The following is a 13,992-nucleotide window of genomic DNA, read 5'->3' as shown; positions in this document are numbered from 1 at the left end:
CTGGTCTTCTGGAGTAAAGAATCTGAAGGTCAGGCCTTTACTGTAATCCTTATTCTATCCTGAATCTCATCACCAGGTCTCCACCTTTCTCCCACCCCCCCCAGCTTTCCCAAGGACAGGCTTTACTGCCCTCTCCACAATCATTCTTCAATTCCTTTCACTTCACTCTTCTTCCCTCTCTATCAAGGTTTCTTAATCTATTTCTGAGTTATAGACTTCTTTGATAGCCTGCTAAAGCCTTTCTCAGAATAAAGTTTTTAAACATACAAAATAAAAGTTTTTCAAAGGAAACTAATTGTACTGAAATAGTTACCAGAATATTAAAAAGTTCACAGACCTCAGGTTAAGAACCCTTGCTTTAAAAAAATAAAACCTAGCCATGTGACCTTGGGCAAGTTACTTAACCCCAACTGACCTCCAAAAAGCAAAAACATAAAAATAAAAATAAAAGAACCCTTGCTTTAGATGCTATCCCAACTGCCTTCCTACTCCAATGTTCTATGCTCTAAGATCCTTTTCAGCTTTGACATTTTATGTTCTATGGATCAGGAACTGGGGGGATTTGGGTGAATTCTGGTATAAAATCATTAGCATGTAAAATATATGCAAATCATATGCAAAACAGCATGTTTCATGCTAATTTAAAGAACGGAGAGCAGGACCATTTTGGGTAATAGGGCAGCAGCCCTGGTCCTTGGGCATTGGCAGACACATCTCCTTCTTTTCATTATTCTGATTGCGGTCATAAATCCTAGGCTTGGCTCTCACCCCTCCCAGCCTTCTCCAAGGAGCCATCCTGGGTCCCCTTGCACTCAGGCTGTTTTTCTCTCTCTCCCTCAATCTATAGGACCATAGATCTCAAACTGGAAGAGAACCTTAGAGGCTATCTAGTCTAAACCTTTAATTTTACAGATGAGTAAACAAAGGCAGGAAAAGTGAAGTGTCTTGCCCAAAATCACTCATGATGAATTGTACAGGACTTGAATACCACTACCTCTATTTCCTCAACTGTAAAATGGGAATAATAGCAGCACCTATCTTGAAGGATTGTTGTGAGAATAAAATGAGCTGGTATTTGTAAATGAGCTAATATTTGTGAAAAGTGCCTAGTACAGTTCCTGAAACATAGTAAATACTATAGAAATGACTTTTTTCTCTTCTTTTTCCCTCCTCAAAACCAGCAGTCTTTCCACTGGGCCACTCTGTGCTGTATTATTCTACCCTTCTTGCAGATGAGGAAACTGAGGCTCAGAGAAATTAAATGACTTTTTTAGGGTCACACAGCTAGTAAGTAATTGGTTGGAAGGCAGGATTTAAATCTAGGGCTTGCTTTTTTGACTAACTTTTCTTGCCCTTTTCACTATACTATACTATGCCTCTGTAGTGAGTGTCCCTTCACTGCAGGCTGGTTGTACATTTGTTGAAGATCTTGCCAAGGGGTTAAACGAGCTGTGCTCTGAAACTCCTTTAATTTTTGAGATTCTGTGACTCAGAGTCATGGGTGGCCAGTTCCTATTTGACCTGACTCAGTCCTTGAGCCCTGGAGGATGGGCATTCCCCTAATTCAGAAGTCAGAAACAAAAATGAGGACTTGAGTGTGATCCTGACTATGGAGGAGCTTTCTAATTCCAACTGGCCTGTGGGTGGACCTATCTGGGCATCAGCATATGGCTTGAGGGTGACTATGTATTTTTGTTGTCTCAGTAGTTCCAACATGTCAGTATGATACCATTAGGTGAATATAATACGGAATGATTTTAAGAGTCAAACTAGCAAAAACAGATTAGAATTCAAGAGATCTGCATTTAAATCTTGGCTCTACCACTGAATCCCTGTGTGACCTTGGGCAAGTCACTTCTCTCTGGGTCTCAGTTCACTAAATATAAGACATGTAAGTTGGACTTAGATGATGTTTGAAGTCTCTTCCGATTCTAACATTCTATGATTCTGTTTTTTAAAGCTTCTCACATCTTTAACATTCTATGTTCTAATAATCTGTTTTTTTTTCATTTTCTTTAACAACATTTTATTGACATCTTTTATTTACATTGCTGTCACTTCCCAGTGACTGCCCACCCCCATCCTCCACAGAGCCTTCTCTTGTAACAAGTAGCACTGAGTTAAAAAGAAAAATCAACATTTGGCTAGAACTGAAGATGTATGTGCCATCTTCCAGCTATAGCCCATCATCACTGACCAAGAAGAGGGAGGGCATGCTTCAGCATCAGTGCTCAGGAATCGGGATTGGTCACTGCATTCATCAATTTTAAAGTCTTTCAGTGTTGTTCTCCTTTATATTATTGTGGTCATTGTGTAAATTGGGGCCCAGGTTCCATTTACTTCACTCTGAAATTTATACAAGAATTTCCAAGTTACTCTGATTTCTTTGTCTTGGTCATTTTTCATTGCACTATAACATGCATACCACAATTTTTCAGACATTCCCCAGTAATAGGCATTCACTTACTTCCATTTATTTGCTCTCCACAAAAGTGATAAGTATTTTTTGAATGCGACCTTTCCCTTGGTCTTTACCTTCCTTGGGGGTATATTTCTGGGGGTGCTATCTTTGGGTCAAATGATACTACAGCTATAACATTGCACTCCATATTGCAATGCTCCTTTAAGCTCTTATATTTCAGGGTTAGATGTTCTATGACTCTTTGAGGGGAAGTGATTTATCCGGAGTCAAAGAGAATTACCAGCAGAGCTAAAACTATTACCCTGGTTTCCTGACTCGTAATCCCTACTGGTTTATAGTCGATACGTTTCAAAGGAATTCAAAAGAATTCAAAGGAATTCCCTAGTTCTAGTATTTTGGTATTTAGCTAACAAATTACCCTAATTTTGTAAATTCAAATATGGGGTAAACAAAGTAGAAGAGTGATAACCCCTAAGTTAACCGTACCGTATAAAAGAATGGAATTGAACCCAGAAAACCCAATATGGTGTCTAGGAAGGTGAATAGAGGAAAAAGATTGGGGACGGGTGGGGTCGGGTGGGGGCTAGATTGAGCCAGGCACGAAGTCTTCCGGTTGTGGGAGGGTGGTGGTTCTAGTTCAAACGGTCGAGGTGGTAGGTGGGACTATGTGAAAAGGCTCCTCCCGTTAGTATCTACCCTCCAATGGGTGGAAAACGTTCTGAACACTCCCTCCGAAGCTGCTGCTTCTCAGTCTCCATCCTTCTTTGGGAGCCTGAGCTATTTGGGGCTATGAGCCTCAAAGCCTTATTCTGGGTCGGCTGGGATGTCCCTATGAGCTGAGATTATGTCGAAATATGTAACACATGATGTTCAGTACTATTCTGGAGAGGGTTAACAGGCAGCAGGCGCCACTGACCTTTTCAGACTCAGCCTAGGCAATATGATAGGACAGCGGTGCTCCCCCTTGGAGTCCTTAGATCGGAGAATGTTAGAACATAGATGCCCGTCATTTGTCCAATTTCCTCTTTTTACAGAACGCACTTGCCCTGAGAGTCTTTATATTAAGAAGAATTTGGGATTTGGGGTTAAAACTGCTGGGCTCTATAGGGAAAACAATTGGAGAGAAACGGGGTGGGGGGGGTGAGCTGGGGAAGTAGGGAGAGGGAGCCACAGAATCCTTCTTTCCTCCGGTTTCAGTCTGTCCTTCCGATCCAGGTCCCTTTCACCTTCCGTTTGCATTAAGAACGCCAACTCTTCTGGGCTTTCTTCGTTGGCTGGCCCTGTTCCTTTGCTCTCTCTTTGGCGACTATGGCCCCACTCCTGAGCTAGGAGGCAGTTGGCCATGAGCGGCCGTGGCCGCTCCTAGGAGCTCTTCCTCTCCTCCCCCCCCCCCCCCCCCCCCCCCCCCCCCCCCCCCCCCCCTTCCCCCGCTATGTCCTTGTCTGGGTGGCTCTGTACAACTTGCGGCCAGAGGATCAAATTAACTTTTGCGCACTTCATTGCGCCCCTCCTCCTCCCTCCTCGGGGCCGGCCCCCCTTTTCACTTTCCTCCCACCATACTTCCCCCGCTTCCACACCCCCCCCCATATACAATCCTTATTGGGCAATTAATCTTCGCACCTCGGCCGCCAGCCGCCCATTGTGCGCTGGTGAATGGGGGCAGCACGGAGCGCGGGCTCGGCAGGGCAGGGCTGCGGGTGTGCGCGCGGTGATAAGGCACTGCACAAAGTGCCCCAGAGCGCTGAGCTGACGGCGCGGCCTTTGTGCGCCCGTCAGCGGAGACACGGGCCGGGAGCTCACCCTCCCTTCCCCACCTCCCCTCCCTGCCAGGCTCAGTCCATCTGTTTGCGCCTCTCAATCCCCCGGGGCTTGGGGGGAGGGCGGGGGCTGGGAGGTGGAAGGAGGGAGAGAAGGAGAGAGACAAGCTTGTTTCCAGCTCCCGGGCAGGGCTCCAGGTACCCCGGGCCTCTGTCGTGCCTACTCGCTATCCAATTAAACTACGGCTTTAAAGGAAGGGTTGGTCATGGAGCAGGGCTCTGTCTTGGAAAATGACGTTGGGGCCAACCAAGCCAGGAGAAGCTATCGACCTTCAAATGAAAAAAATCACGTTAGGTCTGCAAGAGATCCTAGAGATCAACTGTTCCAAACCTTCCTCAATACAGAGTCCAGGGAGTGTAGTAGAAAGAGCAAATGACTTAAGAGTCATAGGAGCATGTTTGAGTTCAGACATTTACTGTCTGTATGAGATCATCGGTACACATACAGTGTATGTAGAAGATCACAGGCTTCTCTCTGAGTCTCAGAGAGACTCATCATTTTACTCATCTGAAAAGTGGGGGTAATGATCATCGAACCTTCCTCATAGAATTGTTGTTCAGTTGTTCCTGACTCTTTGTGACCTCATTTGGGTTTTCTTGGCAATGATACTGGAATGGTTTGCCATTTCCTTCTCTAGCTCATTTTACAGTTGTGGAAATTGAGGTAAACATGGTTAAGTGACTTGTCCAGGGTCATACATCTAGTAAGTGTCTGAGGCTAAATTTGAACTCAGGAAGACGAATCTTCCTGATTCCAGGACCAGTACTCCACTATGCCACCAAGCTGCCCTTCATAGGGTTACTGTGAGAAAATAGACTTTAGAACTTTTAGAGAAATATACAAGTTATTTTTGCAGAAAATGAAAGGAATTTAGAGAGTAAAATACACTTTATCAAGATTATACAGGTCTTCTGAGTCAAAATCCAGAGTTGGTCCACTATCCTCACCCCACCCCCTCTTTTCTGTAGTCTAACCAATCACAGTCCAAGGCACCTCCCTAAAGACCAGACAGCAGAGACACTGGGTCCACCATCTTACCAGGGAAGGGGAGGGGGTTTAACAAGGCTAGGTTACCTCAAGAATTAGAAAGGAGCTAAAAGAAGACTCCATGAAAAGAGAGAGCTATGAGTCAGGGGATTGCCCAACAGGAAGGAGCTTCCAGGCATTATGGTAAGGATCCTGGATTAGCTGGGAGACCTGAAATGTCTTGGATCCAGCCCTGTGATAATAATGATACCTACTATATTGTGCTAAAGAGAACAGACCTAGAGCCCAGAGGCCAGAAAGGAAGATGAATAAAAATAGTGATCCACTATATGTCAGACATTTGTTTGACAATGTAGCCCATCCTTCTGAAATTGGCACCAGTACTGGTTATTGGTTCTCAGAAAGGCCTTTGAAGATGAATAGTTTCACAATCTGGTTTTGTTAAGCTCATGTGTTTACGAACAAATCCTTACCTGCACTCAGAATGGTGAGGCATGGCATGCACAGGGAATCCCCAAATCATGACTACTTCCTCTTTCACCTTAGATCAGATTTAGTTTCAAGTGTATGAATGAGGAGATTAGGAAAGATCTATCTTTGACTCTGACATTTTATGCTGTAGGATCTGTCTAGCTCTAACATCCTGTGCTTGAATATCCTATATTCTAAGTTTTTTCCAGCCTTTGTTTTTTCCAGTTCTTTGCCTTGTTATTGCTGTCATCATCATCGATGTAGGGTTGTTGTTGTTGGTGGTGGTGGTGGTGGTGGTGGTGGTGTGTGTGTGTGTGTGTGTGTGTGTGTGTGTGTGTGTGTGTGTTTAAAGTAGCAACAAGATCTAAGGAAAGGCTGCAGCCTCTTCTTTGAATTATTTCTACAGTCTTCAGAATTGGTCCCCATGACTTTCTCACCTTCCCCAGGGTAATCAGGAAACAGTTGCCTTACCCTCCCTCAAACATTCTCCCTCCCACTCCCATCCCCTCAAAATGGCCTGAATCTGTGTTTTTAAGTTAAAACAACAGACTGACTGCTCCCAGAAGCTCATCTTCCAGAGGTAAAACAGATTGTTAGACAAAGAACCAGGACAAAAGCAGGGAGTCATGGTCACCCTGAGGGGGTTGGGGGTGGGAGGACAGAGAATCCTGCAGATGCTCTCAGCCTTGCCCAGCTTGGGATTCACTGGAGCAAAGGAGGGTAGACTGAGAGCTGGAAAGAACATTTAATTCATCTCCATCAATTTTGTAGATAGATCCGCTGAAACTCATAGAAATTATGACTTGAGGGTCACAGGCAGTAACAAAGCTGAAATTTGAACCCAGCTCCTTTGATTCAAAGTGAATCCTCTTTCCACTACATTCTGTGAAAAAACTGGACCCGGTCTGGTCATTTTGGGAAAAGCCCATTCAGTCCTCATGAGAAGGATTCTGTTTTTTCCTATGTAGCTGGAGTGATGATAATAACTCAATATGATGTAATGGAAAGAAAACCAGATTTGGAATCAGTGGACCTGGGCTTAAGTCCAGCTGCTGCTACTTATTAATTGTATGACATTGGGAAGTTTCTTCTGCCTCTGTAAAATGAAGTGCTACCTAAGGTCCTCCTCCTTCCAGATTCCAAGATCAGAAAATCATCTCTTACTTTAATTTTCCTAGGGCACTTTATTTGGATTACTTCTCAGCTATCATTGTACATGTTACATCCCATCCTCTAGGATGTAATCTGCTTCAGGATAGGAGCTACCTAATTTTTAATATCTGTTGCCTAGCACAGTACCTTGTATATGGCAGAAGCTTAGCAAATATTTGTTGAATTAGATGTCACATTTCTTTATCAGAGCTGTTGTGCAAGTATTATTATTCCTACTTTACAAAGAAGGAAACTAAACCCCAAAGAAAGGAAATGACTTGCTTGAGGTCACATAGATAGTGAGTGACAGAGTTGGACCTTGAACCCAAAGCTAGTGACCTTTAGGCTAGGGTTCTACCTCATTAAATTGCTCTTTCTAACTGATACTTCCAGGGTAAAGTAGTGGTTGGATATTAGTTATTCCTTAGTTTAGGAGAAACTACTCAGCTGCTACAGGTCTTTGACTCACTACATCCACATTCTGGTAGTCTCTTCTTAAAGATTCTGCTTCTCATTAGGACAGGCTATCCCCAAATTTTGCCCCTTTGTGTTCTGATCCCATCTCCTTTTCTCATCATTTCCAGCTCAACTAAATCCTGCACAACCCCTTACTCAACTGCCTTGCACTGACTCATACCTATGTTTTACCTGGCTGCTATCTTCCTCTTCCTCCCTCCAATTCTAGAACCATGAACCATGATCAAATCAACTCTACCATTGTTCCTGGCCTACTTCCCAATGGCTTCTACTTCATAGTAACTTTCTGGTAAGAAGAGCCCCTTGTGGGCACCACTCTCCCATGTATGTTGTTTTCCCTACTAAAACATAAGCTTCTTAAAGGCAAAGATCATCTTTGGTTTTTGTATTTGTATATCCTGTGCTACTGGCACCTTAGAGATAAGGACTGAGGCTGAGGGAAGTCTTAAGAAAAGGTCAGCTCCTTCTCCAACCATCGATCTTGACGCCTGTAGAGCCATTGATACTCCTTGATGTCTCTCTTCTCTAACACAGCTTGGTGCTTCCTTTGCTCTGTGTTTTCCCCAGCCTCTCAAAATCAGAGAGGGGTCTTCTCCCCACCCCCATACTGAAATAGCTTTCTCTTTCATACCAATTGTTCTGGATGTGATGGTCTCTTACACAATGGCTTTGATTGACTCAAGGAAATGTGTGGGCCCTGTACATACTCAGTTTAGATTGTTAATTCAAAGTGTTCTCACTCAGTCAAGGCATTCTGCTGAATGGCCGCGATTTCAACCCCACCCTTATACTATGTAGTACTGAATTACTAATTCATCTTCCAGTCCTTGCTTTAAGACTTCTAATGAGAGGGACCTCATTGCCCCTTGGGGCAGCCCATTTCACTTTTACATAGTTCTAGTTGTCAGGAAATTTTTTTGTGAGTTACAGGTTCTTTGTAACTACCATCTGAGAACTAGTTCCTAGTTTTGCCTCTTGGGGGTCAAACAAAGCAAATCTAATCTCTCTTCTCTAGGACAGTCTCTCAAATACTTAAAGATAGCTATAAAGTCCCTTTCTCCTACTTCACCTTTATCTTTTCCGAACTAAACATCTTCAATTTTTTCAACTGATCATCATGATATAACAATGGACTCTTCATCTCATCCTGGTTGTCCTCCTCTGGACGCTACAGTTTATCAGTGCCTCTCTTAAAATATAGCATCCAGAATTGAACATAACCCAGATACAGTTTGCCAGGACATTGTTTAGCATCACTATCACCTCTTCATTACCTTTGGCTACCATATCATGTTGATGCCTATTAAATTTGTAGTCCACTAATCCTTTCAGATCTAATCAGGCTTCTTCGTCTTGCTGATTTTTTGAACCCCAGTGTGAGACTTTACATTTGTTGTGATTGAATTTTATCTTGTTTTCATTTAGCACAATGTTCCTGGCTGTCAAGATCTTTTTGGATACTGACTCTACCATCAAGATTCCCAGCTTTGTGTCACATGCACATTTGATAAAAATGTTAAAAAGCACAGAGCCAAACATTCCATGGAGACCTCCCACTAAGTTCATATTGACCTATTAATGATTATTCTCTGACTACTGCCAATCAACCAGCTCAGGATCCATTTAATTATATCATCAGCTAGTCCATCACACTCCTTTTCCACAAGAATACTTTGTCAAGTCCTTTGCTAAAATTTAGGTTAACTAAATTTACTCATGGAGATTAATATATGTTAATAATTATTATTATGATAGATATAATTGATAATAACATTAACATTATCTATATCTGTAGAAGTTCCCTAATTTACCAGTTTTCCTGTCCCCCCCCCCAAAAAAAAGGTAAATATAGTTTAGGATAACCTGTATGCAGGCTTTTGGGGTCTTTATTCTTCTTTTTCTAAACGCACATTAATCATCTTTTTAATGATTCATTCTACAATTTTCTTAGGTCAAACTTGATGGTCTTTAGTTTACAGATTCTTCTCTCTCCTCTCCTCTCCTCTCCTCTCCTCTCTTCCCCTCACCTCAACACACCCCCCCTCCACCACCCCTAACTACACACACAACAAACCAATCATCTACCATCTTTTTTTTTTCTTATCTTTTCTTCATTCTTCTATTCTTTTCTCATTTATTTTCTCATATCATCTTTACTTCTCTTTCCCTCTCCCCACAGCTCCACTCCTCCCCGATCCTGGAAACAGCTCCTCTCCCCTCCCCTCCCCTCCCCTCTCTTCTCCTCTCTTTCAAAAAAACAAAAACAAAACCAACCAACCAAAGCTTTTTCCATTTACTTTTTTCCAGTCCTATTCTCCATGACTTTTAAAATATCATTGACATTGGTATAGAGGTGTATGAAATTTATCAAGGACAACTAGGTATTCTTTTACTATCTCCGAACTAATCTGGGGTATTACCTCCCTTTCAAGTCATTTTTTTGCTGTCATTTCCAGATAGACCTTTGGATAATTCTCCTTGGCAAAGAAACAGAAGGAAAAGAAGGTGTGGCTCTACTTTTTCTCTATTGTCATTTGTCATTGTCCTTTATACCACAAAGCAATAATTCTTTCCGTTTGTGATTTTGTTCCCCTACCCCCCACTCCCATAGCTTAAAAGCCCTTTTATGGTCCTTTTCTCAGTAGCCTCAGCCTCTGTGGGACTTTAGTGCTGAAGTCTAACACTACTTAATAGTAGTGTAGGGACTTACCACAATCTTACACATTCTTTCCCTGTTACCCACCATGCTTCCATCTTTTGAAGATCTGAATTGGTTGGGCCTTTCTCTTTGCATCATTCTCTTCAGGTAACCCTATTTCCTCTTTTTATCAGAATTGTTGTCTTTGTGTCTTTGGAATTTCATTCTTGAGGTTCTCATCTTTCCCTAAGTAGAATTTTAGGCCACGGTCATTTACCTATTCTTCCTCTGAACCCTTTAGTCACTTCCCTCTAAAATTCCTATTATTTCCACCTGAGAAATTAATTCTTCCCTTTCTTGCTGAGAGGTGAATACAGAATAGAATTTCCCCTTATAGATTCTTCCACCTTCTAAAGGATGAAATGATCATGAAGGGAAATCATCATTCATCCCAGTATTTGGTTTTGTTTGTTTTTTGCTTTTTTTTGGAGGGGGAAGGTAGAGCAATTGGGTATAAGTGACTTGCCCAAGGTCACAAGGCTAGTTTTTTGTGTTGAGTGTCTAAGGCCAAATTTGAACTCAGGTCCTCCTGACTCCAGGGCCAGTGCTCTATCATTCCAGTATTTGTGAATGCCCTCAAATCCTCCTCCCTGGGATTTCCAAATAAGATCTCCTTTTCCTCAATGCCTTTATCTTTAAGGTAGCTGCTACTACCTCCTATAGTATTTTGATTTGGGTCAAGAGGGGTGAATTTCTCAGAGCCTCCTCAGCAGCCCTCTTCTCTAAGGCCAAGATCTCATTGCTGTCCTCCTTCATTGCCCACTCACCAAGCTTTCTTCCCAGACCTTCCAATGTCTTCCTAAATTCAGGGTAATCATTCCAAGTGCAAATATCTCTTGGCAAGTTGCTTTATCTTCTGTGGTGGACTGCTCTCTTGCCAAGAGGAATGGTGCTGGACCCAAGGAACCTTTAGGCTTTAAAGAGGAGCCTAGTTGAAGGTGATATCTTGCCTTCTCTATCTCCCCTTTATTCCTCCACTCTTCATTTATTTCTTAACCATTTAAAAATAATTAATTTAATCACTTAAAATGATCTCCGTTCCATCAAATCAATGTCTACACTGAAAGGAACCTTAGAACATAGATTGTCAGACTTGGCAGGGGCCTTAAAGATCATCTGATTCAGTTTTCTTCTTTTACAGATGAGGAAACTGAGGCCCAGAGGGGCTAAAAGATTATCTCCTCAGGGTCACAAGGCTAAGTAGCAGAGCCTGGTCCTCCGACTTTATATCTAGCCTTTTACATTATATTTGTCCAACTCATTTCCCCTTCCTCCTTTTTTCCCTTCCCTCCCCCTCCTTTTTTCTACTTCCCTCTTTCTGTCCCCCTTTCCTCTCCCTCAGTTCTATATCCTTCATGTTCTCATTTCTCTACTTCCTTTCTCTGTCTTCTGCTCTTTTCTGATCCCATCTCTGCCAGGGCATCTGGGGCATGGTCAATGCCCTCCCCCCATCCCTTCCCAAACCCACACTCCTTCAGGAGCAAGATAAGAAATCAGCTGGGCCTGAGGGCTGGGGCAGCCGCTGTGAGCAGTTGGAAGGCCAGGTGGTCGGGGTCTGGCACAGTCCCCACTCCTGGCCCCAACCCGGGAGGATAGAAGAGGAGTGAGGAGAGCTGTCTTTTGTACCATAGGGTGACAGCCTCCCCTGGCACCTCAGTTGGCAGAGTCATGCATCTTGAGAAGCTGCAACAGCTGATATAGGTTCAAGCAAGAGCTGCAGGGCTGGAGTGCCCTCCCCAAGTGGGCCAAGCATGAGCCTAAACTGGACCTGGGGCAGAACAAGTTGTAGGGGGAAAAGGAATTTAGGAGATCAGATCCCTAGTAGGTCCCCTCCCTTTCATTGAAAAGAGCACATAGGAAAGAATCTCCCCCAAAATATAAGGCCTCAGGACAAAACCCTCGAAGGGGAAGAGGGATAAAGATAATTGTAAATAAGGTGGATGAATGTGGGAAGGCTTTGGAGATGGAGTCAGAGGATAGGAAAAGAATCTAGTTTGCTCCCTCCACATATGATTGATAAGGAGACACTTCTGTCTCATTTTATCTTTCTATCTCCAGTGCCTACTGCAGTGACCGGCACATTGTTGTTGTTCATTCGTTTCAGTCATGTTAGACTCTTCATGACCCCACTTGAAGTTTTCTTGGCAAAGATGTTGGAGTGGTTTGCCATTCCTTCTCGAACTCATTTTACAGATGAGGAAATTCAGGCAAATTGGGCTAAGTGACTTGCCCAGGGTCACACACCTAGTGTTTGAGGAGATTTGAACTCAGGAAGATGTCTCCAGCACTCTAGCTATTGCGACACTTAGCTGCCGACTGGTGCATAGTAGGAGCTTAATAAATGCTTGCTGAACTATTTTATGCCATCTTCCTCAAGGTTAGCAAGAAGGTGGAGGCAATTACATTGGAAATTGAGGGATGGCAAGGAGGCCCTGCTCAGATGGACATCCAGGCCTTTTCTATTCAGGGCTCTGCTCTCCTGATTAACTACTTAAAGCATTTAGAGGAAGTGACTGACCTGGAGACTCTAACTAGTGCCTCTGGTCACATGGGACCTATACCTTCCCTGAGATTTGCTTCCCTTTATGCTATTTATATCTTGTATATACATAGTTCCTCCCATGTTATCTCCTCCATCAGAAACGTGAGCGTCTTGTAGGTAGGGACCAGGCTTTTGTCCTTTTCATTGTATCCCCAGGGCAGTGCCCACTAGTAATGTACTCAATACATGTTGATTGACTATACTATATGTGTGTGTATGTGTATAAATACCCACGCACACGTGTATGGGTATCATGCTGGGGTGTGTCGGAATGATGGTGGGAAATAATAGGAGGGAAACAGTCTTTGACAATCAGAAAGGTCCTCCCTGAGAGGATTCTCAGATTCCATGGCCACCCCTTAACCACAAAGTCCTAGTTGACACCCCCACTGATTGTCCCTTCAGTACATAATCTCAAAGGGCTGACTTCTGGAAGTCACCCAATCCTTAAAAGTAATTCCAAAGAACCTTAGGATTTTACAGACACCAAACCGGTTGGAGGAGTTGAGGGGAGCCTGAGTCCTGAGAGGAGGTGGCCCCCAAAGAATGCCCTGCACCCCCCCCCCAAGAATGTAGGAACCCTTCTCACGGCTTCCCTCCTTTCTTTCTCTCCCTTGGCCATATGGGGCGAAATTTGCAACCCTCCGGGGGAGGAAGGAGAGCTCTGGAGGATGAAGGGGAGAGACCGAGGAAAGGAGAAGAGGAGCTGAGAGGAGAGCAAGGAAAGAAGTGAGAGAGGGAGAAGGAAAGGCGGAGGGAAGATTGAGTGCAAGAAGGGAAGGAAATGGAGGAAAGAATGGGAAGGAAGAAAGAGAAGGGAATGGGAAGAAAACGAAGGAAGGAGCAGATGGTGGAGCCGTCGGGCAGCGGCCCCGCTGGCTCCCGAAGGCTGCGCGGGGATCTCCCGGCCCCGCCCGGCTAACGTCCAGGTGGCTAGAGCCGCTCGGACCAGCTGCGTGAGCCGAGGGGGTAGGAGCTGGGGCTGAGACCCGGGCATGGCTGGAGGGGGGAGGCGTGTTCAGACCCCCTTTTCCCTTCCCCCACTAACGCCCCCCCCCCCCCCCGCCAGCGCAGCGGGACTGTAACGTGCCCTGCTTTACATGACAATGCGCCCGCGCACACAAAGGCCCCCAATCAGCATTTTATTGGCTTCAAGTTAATTATCCGATGCCAGGAGGGGGAGGGGCGGCCCCCAGGCACTTTCCCTTTTGTGGCGAGCGAACCGGAGGGGAGGGGAGGGTCCTAGAGGGACGATTCCTCCCTCTTCCTCTCCCCCGCCTCCCGTCTGACTGGGTCCCCCGCCGGGAAACCGGGGTGGGAGGGGGTGGGGATGAGTTTGAAATAAGCCTTCTCCGGGACCCAGGGGAGCGGTCTGCTCCCTCCCCTTCCCCATACCCTGGCCACTCCCGCTCACATAATGCCCCC

At 44.5% G+C, this 13,992-nt stretch overlaps 1 long non-coding RNA gene across 1 annotated transcript; it reads right to left on the bottom strand.

The window, feature by feature from the left end:
- Positions 1 to 1,998: 1,998 nt before the first annotated feature.
- LOC138150534 (uncharacterized) lies at positions 1,999 to 3,809 on the bottom strand. Its single transcript, XR_011165583.1, has 2 exons — positions 3,339 to 3,809; positions 1,999 to 2,346 (listed from the first exon to the last, which is right to left on the bottom strand). It is a non-coding gene; the product is annotated as an uncharacterized lncRNA (long non-coding RNA).
- Positions 3,810 to 13,992: the final 10,183 nt, after the last annotated feature.

Source organism: Petaurus breviceps, unplaced genomic scaffold (genome assembly GCF_028583685.1).
Source record: "Petaurus breviceps papuanus isolate PSGF00001 unplaced genomic scaffold, PetGlider_PUasm1.0 90879, whole genome shotgun sequence".
In the NCBI taxonomy this organism is placed as follows: domain Eukaryota; kingdom Metazoa; phylum Chordata; class Mammalia; order Diprotodontia; family Petauridae; genus Petaurus; species Petaurus breviceps.
Note: the sequence above shows the minus strand (reverse complement) of the source record. Positions and strands in the feature narration are given on the sequence as shown.